Source organism: Haliotis rubra, unplaced genomic scaffold (assembly GCF_003918875.1).
Source record: "Haliotis rubra isolate DU_JTF1 unplaced genomic scaffold, ASM391887v1 Scf310, whole genome shotgun sequence".
In the NCBI taxonomy this organism is placed as follows: domain Eukaryota; kingdom Metazoa; phylum Mollusca; class Gastropoda; order Lepetellida; family Haliotidae; genus Haliotis; species Haliotis rubra.
Genome location: NW_025766981.1, coordinates 1043442 through 1061326, shown reverse-complemented (window position 1 = coordinate 1061326; position 17885 = coordinate 1043442). Strand labels below are relative to the sequence as shown.

The following is a 17885-nucleotide window of genomic DNA, read 5'->3' as shown; positions in this document are numbered from 1 at the left end:
GATTCCATAATTTGCAGAGATTTGTTTTGGCGTATTCTTCAACGCATTGTCCTATTTACACAAACACAGAAATTACACTCTGGACTCAGGACTTACGTAATTTGTTTTTCTCTTTTCCTTTGTACCACAGGTTGTACAAAAAGTCGTGTTCCAAATCGACGCCATGTACAGCATTCCCAACCTGACCTGCATTGGTAACGCATGCAAGACCAACCTGCCCGCAAACACGGCATTCCGGGGGTTCGGGGTGCCACAAGCCACTCTGGTCACAGAGCAGATGATACAACGTGTAGCCGACCACCTGCAGAGGCCCCCTGAGCAGGTGCGAGTCAGTCCTTACCGTTTTTCACTAAAGGGAGATGGCCAGTCCGGAAAGTATGTTTGTTAGTGTGTTTGTTGTATAACGCCGCACTCAGCAATATTACAGCTGTTTGGCGGCGGTCTGTAAATAATCGAGTCTATCCAGTGATCAACAGCATGAGCATCGATCTACGCAATTGGGATACGATGGTCACATGTGTCAAGTCAGCGAGTCTGACCACCCGATCCCGAAGGGAGCCCTGAAGACCGCCTCACTTTCTTTGCATGGTTTACCGAAATTGGTTCCATGGTGAATGGTCATAACAATTTAAATATACTCATGCCAATAATGGTTGTCACCCCCTTCAATTTTTTAATTGGAGAGGGTGTGGGGTGGGGGTGAGGGTTTGGGGTGGGAGGGGGCTGACAACCATTATTGACATGAGTATATTTGATTTTATAAGCATTTATAAGCATCAAAACAGGTCCAAGGCGCGTTTCCGTTTTATCACCTACCGTTCCAGATCGAACTGTAAGATAGATTAAAATGCATTATGCTCAGAAATCTGGTCTTGCGAGGATTATTTTTCTGTCCAACAAAGGTGGTTCATGGGTCTCTTAGAAAACCAATTACATGAAGAGGATTTAACATTTTGTCAAACATTACACATATGTAGCAATAATATATGATTTAAGTAAGAATCAAGCAATAAGTATGACAATATCAAGAAATCAGAAAAGTTTGGTTTTACAGTAAGAATCAAGCATTCGCGTATATGTATAGATTTTTATCGTTAAGGCTTTATTAGAAGAGTACCAATGATTAGTGTGTAGTGATTAGTGAGTGAGTTTCAGTTTGACAAGTGTACAAATCGCTTTTAGCGAATGCAGGTTAGTGAGTGGGGAGTGAGTTTAGTTCTACGCCGCTTTTAGCAATATTTCAGAAATATCACGGGATACCAGAAGACAAATTGGGCTTCACATATTGATATATTGTACCTATGTGGGGAATCGAACTCAGGTCTTCGGCGTGACGAGCGAACGCTTTAACCATTAGTGAGTGAGTTTAGTTTTACGCCGCTTCTAGCAATATTCCAGCAATATCACGGCAGGGGAAACCAGAAATTGACTTCAGACATTGTACCCATGTGGGGAATCGGACCCCGGTCTTTGGTGTGACGAGCGAACGCTTTAACCACTAGGCTACCCCACCGTCCCCGCTTTAACCTTTTAACCACTAGGCTAGCCCACCGCTAAATGGAGTTCACGGTTTTGCTTCCAGATTCGCATTCTCAACATGTTTAGCCCTGGTGATGTCACGCATTACAAGCAAGAGCTTTCCCCATGTAGCGGTCGGAGATGCTGGGACGAATGCCTGACCAGTTCTCAGTTTGAAAAGCGTCGTCGAGAGGTGGATGTCTTCAACAGGTAACCATAGAAACAAAAATATAAACATCACTGAAAATATTTTGATTCTGGCTTTACTTTAAACGTATTGGGGACGGTTGGGTAGTCTAGTGGTTAAAGCGTTCGCTCGTCCCGGGTTCGATTCCCCCCATGGGTACAATGTATGAAGCCTATTTCCGGTGTCCCCCGCCGTGACATTGCTTGAATATTTCTTAAAAGCGGCTTAAAACTAATCTCACTCACTCACTAGAACATTGATTGTTGAATTGTTTAGCAAAGTAACGTAATGAAAGGCGTGAATTAATGGAAGTCAGCTTCTTTATTATAAGGAATACGGCGTATTGTTACTCATTCATCTTCATAATAAAGAACCGCCTCCGTGGTGTAGTGGTTAGAGCGTCCGCCCGGAGAGCGGAAGGTCGCGGGTTCGATCCCCGACCGCGTCATACCAAAAGACGTTAAAATATGGTACTTGTTGGTCCCTGCCTGGCGCTCGGCATTAATGAGTACAACAAGGACTGGTCGGCTCGGAGTCAGTATAATGTGTCTGAGTGGGGTATTCATGCTTCACTGCGGCATGGTATCTCAGTGGGCTAGCACTATAAAACCAGCTTAAGTCTGGGCTAGTACAAGCAGCCGCACATACACATACACACGCATGCACGTCGTCATATGAGCAAAATATTCTCAAGCACGACGTAAAACCCAATTTCACCTCACCTCACCTCATAATGAAGAGGAGCGGATGGGTGGGTTCGATTCCCCACTTGGGTACAGTGCCCATTTCTGCTGTCCCCCGCCGTGACATTGCAGGAATATTCCTAAAAGCGGCGTGAAACTAAACTCACTCACTCACTCACAATAAAGAAATTGACATCCATATATTGACTTCTCACTTTTCATGTGTATAAGTTCTAAATGCCATTCAAAGACTTAAATGTAACGTAATATTTCAGAGACCCACCAACGGACGTGTTTAGTGTTACTGTTTTCACAAAATGAACACGACCAGTCAACAACGCGATTTGTAGTGTGTTGGATGGTACGGATACTATAAAATATAGGTCACTTGTAACTGACGTATCCTTTGATCCATTTCTATATCAAGTTTTTCCCACCTTAGATGTGTGCAATGGTTGGGGGAAATTACCTCATGTAGACAGTTTTAGCTTCATGGGGGGTAAATTAAAAAAACACAAAGATTAAATAGATATATAAAACATATTTGTTATTTCATTTGTATTTCACCAACATACTCGTATTGTACGATCGAGCATACGCTGTCTACGAAACTTTCAACTATGTCAATTAAGAATGATACTTGTTATTTCTAACAACGTATATATTTCAGGGCTTGCCAGCCTTCGTTCGTATATTATTGAGTGCAAAACAAATATCCCGTCCCGCAAACACCATTTGTGGTCAGTTACAGTTGTATTTTAACTGTACTGTTCCATCCGCTTTTAGCGAGAACCGGTGGAAGAAAAGAGGACTTGCAATGGTACCTGCCAAGTTCAGTGCTTGCTTCCCTGCAACTGCTCCAATGTTAGGCCAGGTACGTGTCGAACATAAAGAATTTTCTGGATTACATCTTCTTTTTTTCTTAGTTTTATTCAAGTGGATATAATCTAAGCAACGAGAGAATGCTCAGAACTAATGAGAAAATATCGAAATGAAACAAAATTCAAAACATCGAGTATTTAAAATACACTTAAAGAGCGGAACCCCAATCGGTACTGATAGGATAAATCGAACAATCGAAAAAAATACCCATTCCTTTGAAATATCAAAGAAATATCAGTATATACTTATAAAGTTAAGTATTTGTTTTATGTTGCCATTAAAGACTGCCATCGAAGTACCAAGCTTTATTACATTGTAATGCGCCGCGTTTCTGCGTCTAGGCCAGTGCTCTGGTTCACATATACCTTGACGGCTCTGTCCTCGTCGCACATGGAGGCGTTGAGATGGGGCAAGGCATCCACACCAAGATGATACAGGTTGGTGTCCACTCTATATATTGGGGATGTGTCAGTGAGTTTAGTTTTGCGCCGCACTCAGCAATATTCCAGCTATATGGCTGCGGTCTGTAAATAATTGAGTCTGGACCAAACAATTCAGTGATCAGCAACGCAATTGGGATACGATGACATGTGTCAACCAAACCAGCGAGCCTGACAACCCGATCCCTTTAGTCGCCTCTTACGACAAGCATTGGTTACTGCATCCTCGATAATCTCCAGGGTATAGTGGAGAGTTATCGTAACGTATACCCTGGACGCATCTACGTCTTGGCCCGATGATTTTATTACCTCCCTTGGCTGGCTCCGCATTCTCACAGTAGCCAATCAGCTAAGCCGCCGTTACAACCGATTTGTTCGCAGTGCGACTCAGATTTTTGGGAAATCATACAGGACAGATCTTGAAACACGGGTATGCAAGAACTCCTTCAACCTCTTTCCAGAGTACCTCTGCATCAAGATAATTGACAAGTAAAGTGAGATAATTAGATAATTTAAGAAGCGAAATTGATTAGACACCTGATTGGATAAGAAGCCAGCCAAGGGAGGTAATAAAATTATCCGGCGGAACTGTAGATGCGTCCAGGGTATAGTGGAGAGTTATCGTAACGTATACCCTGGAGATTATCGAGGATGGGGTTACTGAAGACCCATTATAACCCAGATCTTCACGGGTCACCTTATTTAGAAGTGACATTAGCGCATTGATTCTGTACCACAGGTCGCTAGTCGAGCTAGGTGTATCCCCATCCATTATCCATGTTGAGACCTACAGCACAGACACAGTCCACAACGTCTCACAGAGTGCGGGGTCTGGAACCGCAGACATCAATGGAGTCGCGGTGCAGGTACGTGAGAGGGCACCTTGCGCGGGCATTATAGTCTATTTGCAGTGAAAACGTACCGAGGAATTTCACTTTAAACAAAAAGGGGGTAAGCGCAGTAGTTGGAACCGCGGAACAAATGCACCTGCGGTACGTGATGAGCGTTAACTTAGATCAACCCTACTTGTTCTCGGTGTTTCATTTAATGTGGATACCCCCTTGTAATACAAACCAATAACAGCGATTCGAAACTATGATCATTTGTTAAACAACTTTTATCCTAAGTTGAATAAAATTCTGAGATTTAATTGTTCAATTGGCAAGGTAAAATTATGAGGATTCGCAATCTTAATTTCACTTTATTCGATTTACTTTTTTGTTTAAAGTGAAATTCATCGGTACGTTTTCACCGCAAACAGAGTATAGTGGTGTGACGATTCATCGATACGCATCGATGCATCGACCAATGGGCCGCCGATACAGTGAATCGATGGAAAGTTTTACTTTGTCGTATATCCCGATACGATGCTTCAAATGAACCACGATCTGTCAAGAAAACAGACTTACTTTTGTTTGAGGATTAAAATATATGCTTACTTATTTTCCCTTCATAAGTAAACGTTTTCTCGGAAATTCTTGTGTCAAGAACTGTGTCAGCGCTGGCATGTTATCAACATTCACAAAGTCCGTGTATAAACTTGATTATCTCGTTTCCGAATGAACAGTTAACAACGCTGGCGGAATTTGACGAAATACTTTAAAATTGATTTTGTTTTGATCTTAAAGTGTTTTATAGTTGGTGTTAGAATTAAAGATTTTAGTATCGTGATACCTATCGTATCGCCACCCTTATATCGGGATTCGTATCGTATTGCCGCTTTAGAGCACAATACTTTGGCAATATATCGTGACTAAAATTTTAGTATCGTGATATATCGTATCGCAGGTTGTATGCCAATACCAGCACTATCAGGCATTCAGTGATCAATACCATCCATGTTTAATGTCAGGAGGATATGGGAGACATATGAACATGCATGTTTCAAGTGAAGGTAACTTTTTATGATATACGACAAGGTAATATAAGTTTTTATTAGGATGATAATGACACGCACGTTTACGTAATGAAAATAATGTATATTTTCATAATTTAGATAAGGATATGAACCCTTTCATGAAAACGATAACGACATACATTTACATAACGAATATAAAGACAAGCACGTTTATATAATGAAGATAACATTTACATTTACATAACGAATATAAAGACAAACACGTTTATATAATGAAGATAACATTTACATTAACATAATGAATATAAAGACAAGCACGTTTATATAATGAAGATAACATTTACATTTAACATAACGAATATAAAGACAAACACGTTTATATAATGAAGATAACATTTACATTAACATAACGAATATAAAGACAAGCACGTTTATATAATGAAGATAACATTTACATTTACATAACGAATATAAAGACAAACGAATATAAAGACAAACACGTTTATATATAATGAAGATAACATTTACATTTTACATAACGAATATACAGACAAACACGTTTATATAATGAAGATAACATTTACATTTACATAACGAATATAAAGACAAACACGTTTATATAATGAAGATAACATTTACATTTACATAATGAATATAAAGACAAACACGTTTATATAATGAAGATAACATTTACATTTACATAATGAATATAAAGACAAACACGTTTATATAATGAAGATAACATTTACATTTACATAATGAATATAACATTTACATTTACATAACGAATATAAAGACAAACACGTTTATATAATGAAGGTAAGTAACATTTATAATGAACATAAGAAATATATAGTGACAATGAAAACACGTTTATATAATGAAGATAAGGTTTTCAACATTTACATAGACGTGCGTTTTTCACGATTATATAAGAACATAGACCCACGTTTATATGTATGTGTGTTTTCAAAGTAGATGTTTCTATGATTATAATCAATATGCACGTGTCTTTATCTATTCTAGAACGCTTGTCAACAGCTTTTCCAGCGGCTCAAACCTTATATGACGCCCAAAGGAACATGGAAGGATTGGGTATGTCATACTGGCATGAATATAGTAAACTGGATAGCTCTAAATTAGGTTTTACTGTGTTTATGGCGAACTGTTAACGCACTATCCAACAAGAAATTATTTTTAACACTGATGTGTCGAAATTACGCTTGTTTCGAAGTCAAAGCTTCGTCAATGCGCATTCCTTGTTTAGTCATCATTTTACAGTTGTGTCAAACCTCGGATAACTCGAACTATTTACAAGGTCACTTCAACTTCGACATAACGGAGTTTGTTTGTATTTAGATACAAAACATCCCTCGCAAGTGCCGAACTGTAGCTAGAAATGAATCAAATACACCATCAGAAGTAATTAACAATAGCTTATTGTTATTGTTCCACTTGTTCGTGGACGTAACGATTCAGAGCATTCTACCTGTTCGTTTTAATCACCGTCATTATTTATCCTGTTTCCAATGGGGTCTCTCGTCAATAGACCGCCTCCGTGGTGTAGTGGTTAGAGCGTCCGCCCGGAGAGCGGAAGGTCGCGGGTTCGATCCCCGACCGCGTCATACCAAAAGACGTTAAAATATGGTACTTGTTGGTCCCTGCCTGGCGCTCGGCATTACTGGGTACAACCAGGACTGGTCGGCTCGGAGTCAGTATAATGTGTCTGAGTGGGGTATTCATGCTTCACTGCGGCATGGTATCTCAGTGAGCTAGCACTATAAAACCAGCTTAAGTCTGGGCTAGTACAAGCAGCCGCACATACACATACACACGCATGCACGTCGTCATATTCTCAAGCACGACGTTAAACCCAATTTCACCTCACCTCTCGTCAATAGGTTAAAGCGGCTTATATGGATCGGGTCCAACTGATGGCGACAGGATTCTTCAAGTAAGGCATGCTTTTATCTTACTGGGTTGAATAGTTTTTAAGAATGTCTATTGAAAACAGACGCGTCATCCAATAACATATTTTTATTTTCATTAAAGCTGGTATCCTATTGTCTATACCATCCTTGCGAGGTGCCATACACCCTTCTAATAGTGCTCTATAGTATATATGTTCTGCGAATGGACTCAGCTAACTGGGAATTAAGTGAGTGAATGAGTGAGTGAGTTTAGTTTTACACCGCACTCAGCAATATTCCAGCTATATGGCGGCGGCCTGTAAATAATCGAGTCTGGGCCAAACAATCCAGTTATCAACAGCATGAGCACGATCTACACAAATTGGGAACTGATCCGGTTAGTCGCCTCTTACGACAAGCATGGGTTACTGAAGACCAATTCTAACCCAGATCTTCACGGGTGGTCAGCTATGGCCATATACTCAAAGATAGCTTATCATTAAGAGTAGTGTAAATCTATGTTAAAGTATGGATGTATGGTCTTAGAACTGTTGAAGCTTTGTGCGTGCGGTCTCAAATCGAGATCAGCAACTGTCATTTTGTCATTTGGTGTTTGTGTCTGGTGAATTTAGTTTTGACATAGTTACAATGCAACACAAACAGTTTTGTAAGTTACAACATATGTTACGATAAAAGGATGGAAGGTCTCCACTACAACCCCGCAAGCGACAACAACGTCATGTATAACTACTTCGTGTACGGCGCCGCCTGCACCGAGGTGGAGATTGACTGTTTGACGGGCGAGCATCACATGATCAGGTCTGATATTGTCATGGATGCCGGTAACAGCATGAATCCCACTGTGGACATCGGTCAGATTGAGGGTGCATTTATTCAGGTTGGTACCTAATTTGTATATTCAATATTGGAAAGATATTCATGTAACATCAATCCCAGAATAATTATTTGTTTGTTTGCTATTTGTTGTTTAACGCCGCACTCAGAAATATTCCAGCTCTATGGTGGCGGTCTGTAAATAATCGAGTCTGGACCAGACAATCCAGTCATCAACAACATGTGCATCGAACTACGCAATTGGGATGGCATGTGTCAATCACGTCAGCGAGCTTGACCACCCGATCCTGTTAGTCGTCTCTAACGACAAACATGGGTTGCTGAAGACCAATTCTTACTCGGATCTTCATGGGTTCTCAGAATAATACATGCGACTGCTTGTCTGGAACAACATAACGTACTATATCCTAAGCGTTCGTAGCTCCAAGTCATTCATAATCCTGTGATAAAATATATAGTTACGACAGCTTGTAATGCCACGGAAGCTAATGGATCAGGGACCCTATCCACAAAGCATTCATAGGACTGCGTCATTATTGTTATAAAGTATATTGTTTATCATACGATTATGACTTACGACACTTCGTAACTCTACGAACGTTTAGTGGGTCGGGACCGGGGATCGTTTCCACAAAGACTGACTGACTGAGTTTGGTTTTACGCCACTTTTAGCAATATTCCAGCAACATCACGGCGGGGGACACCAGAAATGGGCTCACACATTGTGCCCATGTGGGGATTCGAACCCGGGTCTTCGGCGTGACGAGCCAACGCTTTAACCATTAGGCTACCCCACCGCCCCCTTTTCACAAAGAAGAAGAATGCCCTGGCAATCTTTACCATCCACAATTACGTATGGTATTGTGTAAAGTACCCTGTACAAATGAGATTATTGTGGCTTTGTTTTGGGAGCCACGTCACCTTCTACATCTCTCTGGTCACATATAACCCAGAACTAATTTAGCTCATGTGACAACACTTCCTGGGTCAACATAAAGCTATACTATCGATTTGGTCGATGGTATTTATCCCATATTTCTCGAAACAAACTTAAGTTTTTACTCAAATTTCAAATTGAGTTTGACAATTTGAAACAGCTGAATTTTAAACTCAACTGCATTTTTTAAATAAAAGAGCCCAAACATCTTAAGCAATCTATCCACCAAACTCAAATTGTCCACTATGTTTGAGTTTATTATCGATTTTAGTTCATTCTGGGAAATGCATTTTCTCAAATTTGAGTAAAAACTCTAACTTAAGTCAAAACTCAGACTTAAGTTTGTTTCGAGAAATCGGAGCCAGGATACACACAACTGTCAATATAAGGAAGAATGACAATATAAGGATGTATAAGGAAGGATGAATATAAGGATGGATGACAATATAAGGAAGGATGACAATATAAGGAAGGATGACAATATAAGGATGGATGACAATATAAGGAAGGATGACAATATAAGGATGGATGACAATATAAGGAAGGATGACAATATAAGGAAGGGTGACAATATAAGGATGGATGACAATATAAGGATGGATGACAATATAAGGAAGGATGACAATATAAGGAAGGACAATATAAGGATGACAATATAAGGAAGGGACAATATAAGGAAGGATGACAATATAAGGAAGGATGACAATATAAGGATGGATGACAATATAAGGATGGATGACAATATAAGGATGGATGACAATATAAGGATGGATGACAATATAAGGAAGGGTGACAATATAAGGATGGATGACAATATAAGGAAGGATGACAATATAAGGATGGGTGACAATATAAGGATGGATGACAATATAAGGAAGGATGACAATATAAGGAAGGATGACAATATAAGGAAGGGATGACAATATAAGGATGGATGACAATATAAGGAAGGATGACAATATAAGGAAGGGTGACAATATAAGGATGAACAACTTCTTTATCTTATTTATAACGGTGTTAGTACCTACACCGAGACGTCGCACTCATTGCAACAAAGGAGTTGACTATCCATAGAACTTGGTTTTCCTTCAACTTCTTTATTACAGTGATAGCGACGTTTCTGTGTAGGTTCTAACATCGTTATCAAACAAGTGATGCTTGATAACGGTGTTGGAACCTCCACAGAAACGTCGCTCTCACTACATGTATTAAAGGAGTTCTTATGTTGCCATCCTCCTTATTGATCCAACTTCTAAATGCCTCTCAAAGACGTTAACTGTCAATAAGATCGTTTGTTTACTATAATATAATATACCATTCGAAAGAAGTAGGGGATATTGGATTTACAAGATTGATAAAATGTAAATGATGAAGCCAAGGAGCAAAGAGAGGATGGAGAGAAATGTGACAATGTATTCCATTCTTTTAGAAATGTTTCATCTGTATGGATATATATTACTTTTTCTCATATGCATTGGCATGGGCTAGTGGTATGCTCGCAAAATGGAATATCCCCTACTTTTTTAATGGTATATTAATGAGACGAGGATATTGTCCCACAATTTTAAATATAAAAGTAACAGCGTTTTCATATCTTCAATCGGTCATCAACTTCACACCATCTTTAAGTATGTGTTACATTATGTCTTTAGTATTTGTTAACCTTGAAGCAGACAAGCGCAATCCGTGAAGCTCTGTGAGCTTATGGTTCTGGGCCCACTTGCACAAAGCGATCTTAGCGCCACGACTATCTTAAGCCTATGTTGGAGAATGGGAGTTACAATCATTGTAGCGCTAAGATCGCTTTGTGCAAGGGACCCCTGGATACAGACAACTTGCTGCAGACACTATTTTACCTATATCCAACAGGGCTATGGTCTATACGTACTGGAGGACTACCAGGTCAGCCCCGACGGCCTGCTGCTCACCCAGGGGCCAGGCACATACAAGATACCCTCCATCGGGAACATACCCTCCCAGCTGAACGTACACCTGCTCCGAAACAGCGAGAATAAACAGGCAATATATGGATCCAAGGTTGGTAGAAGAGTCCCATTCCCTTCCTTACATGCATATGCGGCGTAAATCAATATTCATTCATTCCTAACATGTATACGAACAATTATACATTCACAACAGGTCAAACAGCGACAGTAAACAGGCAATATATGGATCCAAGGTTGGTAGAACAGCCCCATTCCCTTCCTTACGTATATGTGCGGCGTAAAACAATATTCATTCCTAACATGTACGTGAACAATTATATTTCACAACAGGCCAAAGGATTTATGTTGTAAATGTGACTTTATATGTGACTTTTTTCATCTAAGTTATCAAACATTGCTTCCCAACCAAAGCCATTTTATGTGCATCGTAAATTATGTCAAAGACTATTGCCAGATGATCTAAATTTGAAAATTATGTAAAAAATGTTACATAATTTGTGAAAACCTTGCTTTTCTGCCGCCAGCTCTCTTGCTGGTTGCGTTTGGAGATGTGAAACTCATATAAAAGTACGGATAATTTTTGAAGGATCATCTCAAATTCTGCAACATTTCAAACGATACAGTTCGATGGGGTAGCCTAGTGGTTAAAGCTTTCGCTCGTCACGCTGAAAGCCCAGGTTCGATTCCCCACATGGGTACAATGTGTGAAGTCCATTTTTGTAAATTGGCCGTCATATTCATGAATAGAACTGATCAATTTATGTATGAGCTTTCAGGAACATTGCAGACTTTTTTTTAACAAAAAAGCCGCTTGCCCACTATCCCATGGCTAGTAAAAACCCAATAGGGCCAGTAAATATCACTGGTCCGCCTGGCTAGTGAAGTGTCATAGGGGGTATTATGTAAATACATGTATATCACTCTCTCCGACTTGTTCATTTAATACACTTTTAAATCATGCAAGATTATGGCTTGATATAAATGTTCATCATATTAGAACCTTAATGATGAAACCGCGTCTACATTCAAATTTCGGGCTAGTGAATTATTTTGTGAGCTAGTAACTTTCAGGTATAGCTAGCCCGACTGGCTAGCAAAATTTGGAAACATTTCGCACACTGCCTGGATCATTTGTTTGCCATACCACAGGGTGTTGGTGAAGCGTCCTATGGACTCGGCATCTCTGTGTTTTCTGCCATCGCTGACGCCGTCAAATCAGCCAGGGCAGATGCGGGCAGCTCAGACCGGTTCCAGCTGGATTGTCCCGCCACCCCAGAAACAGTCAGAATGGCTTGTCAGGACCAGTTTACCAGAAAGGTTGGTTATACAATACATGTAATGTCAAATGATTCAACATATCTTCTGGTTTAATGATGGGGGATGAGAAGTAGCCTAGTGGTTAATGCGTTCGCTCGTCACGCCGAAGGCCCGGGTTCGATTCTACACATGGGTAAAAATGTATAAACCCCATTTCTGGTCTTCCCCGCTGTGATATTGCTGGAATATTGCTAAAAGTGGCGTAAAACCTAACTCACACATGATAAACGTTGGTTCTAAGGTCATGTTCGTCAGTTAATGACTTTAACGTATTATTGTTGTATATTTTCGTAAACAAACTCATAATGTGACCAGTAATTGATGAAATATTTTGTGACCGAATTTATGTGAAGATTTACAGCTAGTTTACACACCAGCCAACCTTATTCATAATGCCCATGTTTTTCATTATGCTTGCAGGTTAAACCCATTCCCGAGGGAGGGTTCAAGCCATGGACCATTCGACTCTCTTAGCCAGTCTGCACTTTGATGAAAGCTGCTAAGAAGGGATTCATCCTGTTCAGTTCATAGAAGCATTGTCTGCAATGATATATTACATCAATACTGACACGAAGTAGAGAAATAGTATCGTTTGTGGTGCTATGTTATCCGGATGCTACAATTTGATAGTCTTTGCAAAGGAGTTCATAGTAATTTACACTAGTATACCCTGGTATATATAATACCACCGTTTGTCGAGGAGAAATATAGCATTATATCCAGGGTGGCATTATAACCAGGTAGGACAGTTAGAGGCCCTTATGCAATCAACAAGATGATTGAGCTGATGTCTCCTGTAATGAACCATGAATGACTGGATAATCTCAGCGTCTAGGGGCTGCAGCTGACTTCTTTTTGTAGGTGGCAGGAAGTGTATTGTCACATGTGTTATCCTATCTGGGATTACAAGACTACTTACTTAAAGCATTAATCAGTTTGGTCAATTAATTTGAGTCATGTCAGTTAACCAATTAAGGTATTATATTACATGCAGCCAGTGTAATTGGTATTATACCCACGGGAAAATTACTTTTGCTCCAAAAACCGTTGGCAAATGGCATCATATCCAGTTTGGCATTATGACCAGGGTATTATATATCCGGTAGGCAGGAAACTAAGAATATCTAATAATCAAATGACTTATAGATTGATAAGATGTTTCTTGTATGAAAATGGTTTTGATCTACAATCAGTTTTATATCGAAATTATGCATTTTGTGATGAAATTAATCAAAATATTGTCAACTATGTTAAAAACACGCTTCTTTAGCTAATTTCTTTATATATCAAGTATTGTTAATTTACTATTACTAATTACTATAACTTTAAAGTGTGTTTTCCAGTGTTGATAAATGAACCTTGTATTATTTATTACTGTTGTATCAGAGAGGTATCAGATAGGCGTAATGTCTGTTTACCGATCCATTCATTTATTGAATAGAATATTGTTTAAATCACACGCTTTAAAAAGCACAAAGGAAACTTGTTTTCATTTCAAGCACGCGTATATGTTAAACAGGGCTGACAGGGTAATGAGGTTCGACACATTGATGTTATAGGCGATATATCCATGCTGACAGTGTATATATATATATATATACAATTTGTTGTATTTAGCGACCAGTGTGATAAATGAATTGCTTTTACAAGAATGTAATTTTCTGAATAAAATTGATATTTTATACTTATCCTGACTCATGCTCTTTTGCTTGTCTTCTTCTTCTTGCGAACATAGTGGAACACTTGTATCTCCTATTGAAGCTCCCTTCAATAAAGAATAGACGTAAAATCACTCCTACCAAGAGTTATCTCTCCAGCCGTTTAGGCGGGTAACTGTGGCGCCACCGTGCCCACATGCCTCACTCTCTCCTGATTATGAGCCCGACACTTGAATTTGCAGGGAAATCCAAAGTGTCTAGTGGGGAGGCTGGGTGGGCTTACCTCATGAGTCAGGATAAGTATAAAATATCAATTTTATTCAGAAAATTACATATTTTTCCTTATCCTGACTCATGCTCTTTTGCTTGTAGAATCCGACGGAAAAGGTGGTGGGAAAAGCACTTTAGGATTTCTTTAGTGAATTTTACGTCATTATATACCCCCCTACGGGAACTTCGTAATGGCACTGTATTTACTGGTAAACTCTGCTGCTGTTGCGACCCTGACCTTCCAGCTGCCTTTAAATGGGGGGACCACAATAGTTAACTTTTGGTCCTTTCTGTTAACATTTTATGTGGATTTTGCGACTCTATCTCTTGATGCAAGCACCAAGTGGAGAAGCGACCCATTCCGGTACAAGTATCCTTACAAGTACTGGGTCATATCACTTATGCTAGTTGTTAGACGTGCATTGTGACTTAAGCAGAACTCCGCTGAGTGTAAGCTTAGTAAGTCATGCGATAAAAAGGGCGAGACTTCGTCTCAGCGCCTTAGTGGGACTGTCAATTGTTGTGTTACAATAAGTGGGCCGAAATGGTGAATGTAAGAGCCGTCCTCAGTGGCGATGTCCCTCAAGTGGTGGTTGGCAAACACCATGTCCCATTTCCAGAAGCAGCCCTCCATTATCGTCCTGATAGAGCGATTCCCAAGTATAGAGAGCGTTGCGTCAGAGCTCTCACTTCATGTGGGTTGGAGGCTCTTGGGTGATCCAGTCCTGCTGCTTTGTAGGCCCGTAGGATGACAGTTCTGATCCAGCTTGATATCTTAGTGCAGAAGACCTTCGTCTGTGCCGCTGTTGATATCGAGACGGAAAGACACTTGAATTTCCGTCTCATGGACCTGGAACGTTGTAGGTAGACTTTCCATGCTCGTACTGGGCACAAGGATAAGACCTGCGTATCCTGTGGTCCAAGGGCTGATGATAGTGTTGGGACGTGGAGCTGTCTGTCTGGATGACCTGGCACTTGATTCTTTGCTATGAAGTCCCATCTCAGTCCCATATGCACGATATTTGATTTGTATCAAATCCTGTTCTCTCAAATCCAGAGCATGTATTTCCGACATCCTTGCTGCTGTTACTAAGGTTATCAGGAACAGCGCCTTCTGCGTCAAGAACTCTAATGATGTTCTCTGTAATGGTTCGTAGATGTCACTAGTGAGATGTCGTAGAACAACGCTGAGGTCCCATACCGGAGCTTTAAATCTCTGATGTTGGTCCTCCAATTAAAAGGGCATAGTTAGGCCAGTCGAGATGATTGTTCGTCCTTGGGCCGCTGGTGTCGTGGTGATTCCATAGTCCGGCTCGGAACCGTGCATGGTCGTCTACCCAGGTGCTGGTGATGTAGTCCTGGAACTCATCCTTCTGTCCAATGGCAGGGGCGTCGTCCATGACCTCTATCCAGGCATTTTGTACCATGGCCACTGGGAGGAGGGGGGAGTGCTGCTGCTCGTCGGACCCATCTGTGGACCTCAGGATCCTGCTGGTAGGCTTCGCTGAAGCCGAGGTTCTGTACTTTCCTCCAGAGAGCCTGGCTGTAGTGGAAATAGCATCCACGGACGTCGCAGTTGGGGAAGACGGTCTCAACAGCGTTGATGGCAGCAATTTCGAAATCCGTCTGGATGACATCAGGCTGAAGGGGCGATCCCGTTGTCTGCTGGATCTTGTCGTTCAGGAGACGTAGCAGGCGTTCATAGGTGCGGCGTTGACGATTCGGCAGTAGACAGAAGACCAACTGGGTCATCTTCCCTCCGACTAGGCCATGGATGACGTACAGCTGATCCCAGAGAGGACAGGAGTAGAAGGTGCCGTCCATGTAGAGGGTGTCCACTTCTTGCAGGAGGGTCAGGCGGTCACTTGTGGCGAAGCAGAGAATCTTGTCATCATCACCGTCATCAATGCAGAGGAAGGGCAGTCCATCTGTAGTCTCCTTGAAGAAGTCGGGTAGATTCACCTCGCTGAGCGTCTGGGGAAGTGGCGGCATCATCTTCCGTCTCTGCTTGTAGAGTCCACTCTTCATAGAATGGAACGACTTGACTGTTGCTGCTTCACCTCGGTCAAGTCGGGAAATCTCCTCATCGTAGATCACCTGAACTGGCGTCGTCTCAGTCTGTACCCGCTGCCTCAGGGAACTGGCAATCTTCAGGGCTACCTGGTCTTCTTGTGGGTGGTTGTGTGGGGTCTGATTCCGAACAAACTGTCCGACTGTCGTACACTTGCCAAAGCAGCCACCTTGAACACACTTCCAGTGTACACACGTCTGTCGCCTGTTGTTGAGTCTGTAGCGGTATCCCTCCAAGAGTACCTGCTGTCCTCCTTTCTGTGATGTGAAGTATTCGACTTTCTTGGGATTTGCCATGATTTGCAATGAAGATTTGTATCACAAGCATTTTAAAGCAATACATTTCCTTCTCCCTTTAATAATCTCTCAATTAATTACTCTATTCTTCAATTTTAAAGCAATACATTTCCTTCTCCCTTTAATAATCTCTCTATTAATTACTTTACTCTTCAATTTCCTTCTCGTGTGAGGGACCCGTGAAGATCCGGGGTAGAATAGGTCTTCAGCAACCCATGTGCTTGCCATAACAAGGCGACTATCTTGTCGTAAGAGGCGACTAACGGGATCGGGTGGTCAGTTTCGCTGACTTGGTTGACAAATGTCATCGGTTCCCAATTGCGCAGATCGATGCTCATGCTGTTGATCACTGGATTGTCTGGTCCAGACTCGATTATTTACAGACCGCCGCCATATAGCTGGAATATTGCTGAGTGCGGCGTAAAACTAAACTCACTCACTCACTCACTCTCGTGTGAGAACTAAATGCGTTTGGAATTATCAAAACATAAGCTAGCTAACGATTTAATACTCTTGATCTTACTCTTTACTCTCCTTGCTGGCCTCCCCTAATCCCTTTGTAGGCAATAGTGCAATGAAGATTTGTATCACAAGCATTTTAAAGCAATACATTTCCTTCTCCCTTTAATAATCTCTCAATTAATTACTCTATTCTTCAATTTTAAAGCAATACATTTCCTTCTCCCTTTAATAATCTCTCTATTAATTACTTTACTCTTCAATTTCCTTCTCGTGTGAGGGACCCGTGAAGATCCGGGGTAGAATAGGTCTTCAGCAACCCATGTGCTTGCCATAACAAGGCGACTATCTTGTCGTAAGAGGCGACTAACGGGATCGGGTGGTCAGTTTCGCTGACTTGGTTGACAAATGTCATCGGTTCCCAATTGCGCAGATCGATGCTCATGCTGTTGATCACTGGATTGTCTGGTCCAGACTCGATTATTTACAGACCGCCGCCATATAGCTGGAATATTGCTGAGTGCGGCGTAAAACTAAACTCACTCACTCACTCACTCTCGTGTGAGAACTAAATGCGTATGGAATTATCAAAACATAA

The 17885-nt window shown here is 41.0% G+C and overlaps 1 pseudogene; it reads left to right on the top strand.

Moving 5' to 3' along the window:
* LOC124283228 overlaps positions 1-13784 on the top strand; it is a 34109-nt pseudogene extending 20325 nt beyond the window's left edge.
* Positions 13785-17885: the final 4101 nt, after the last annotated feature.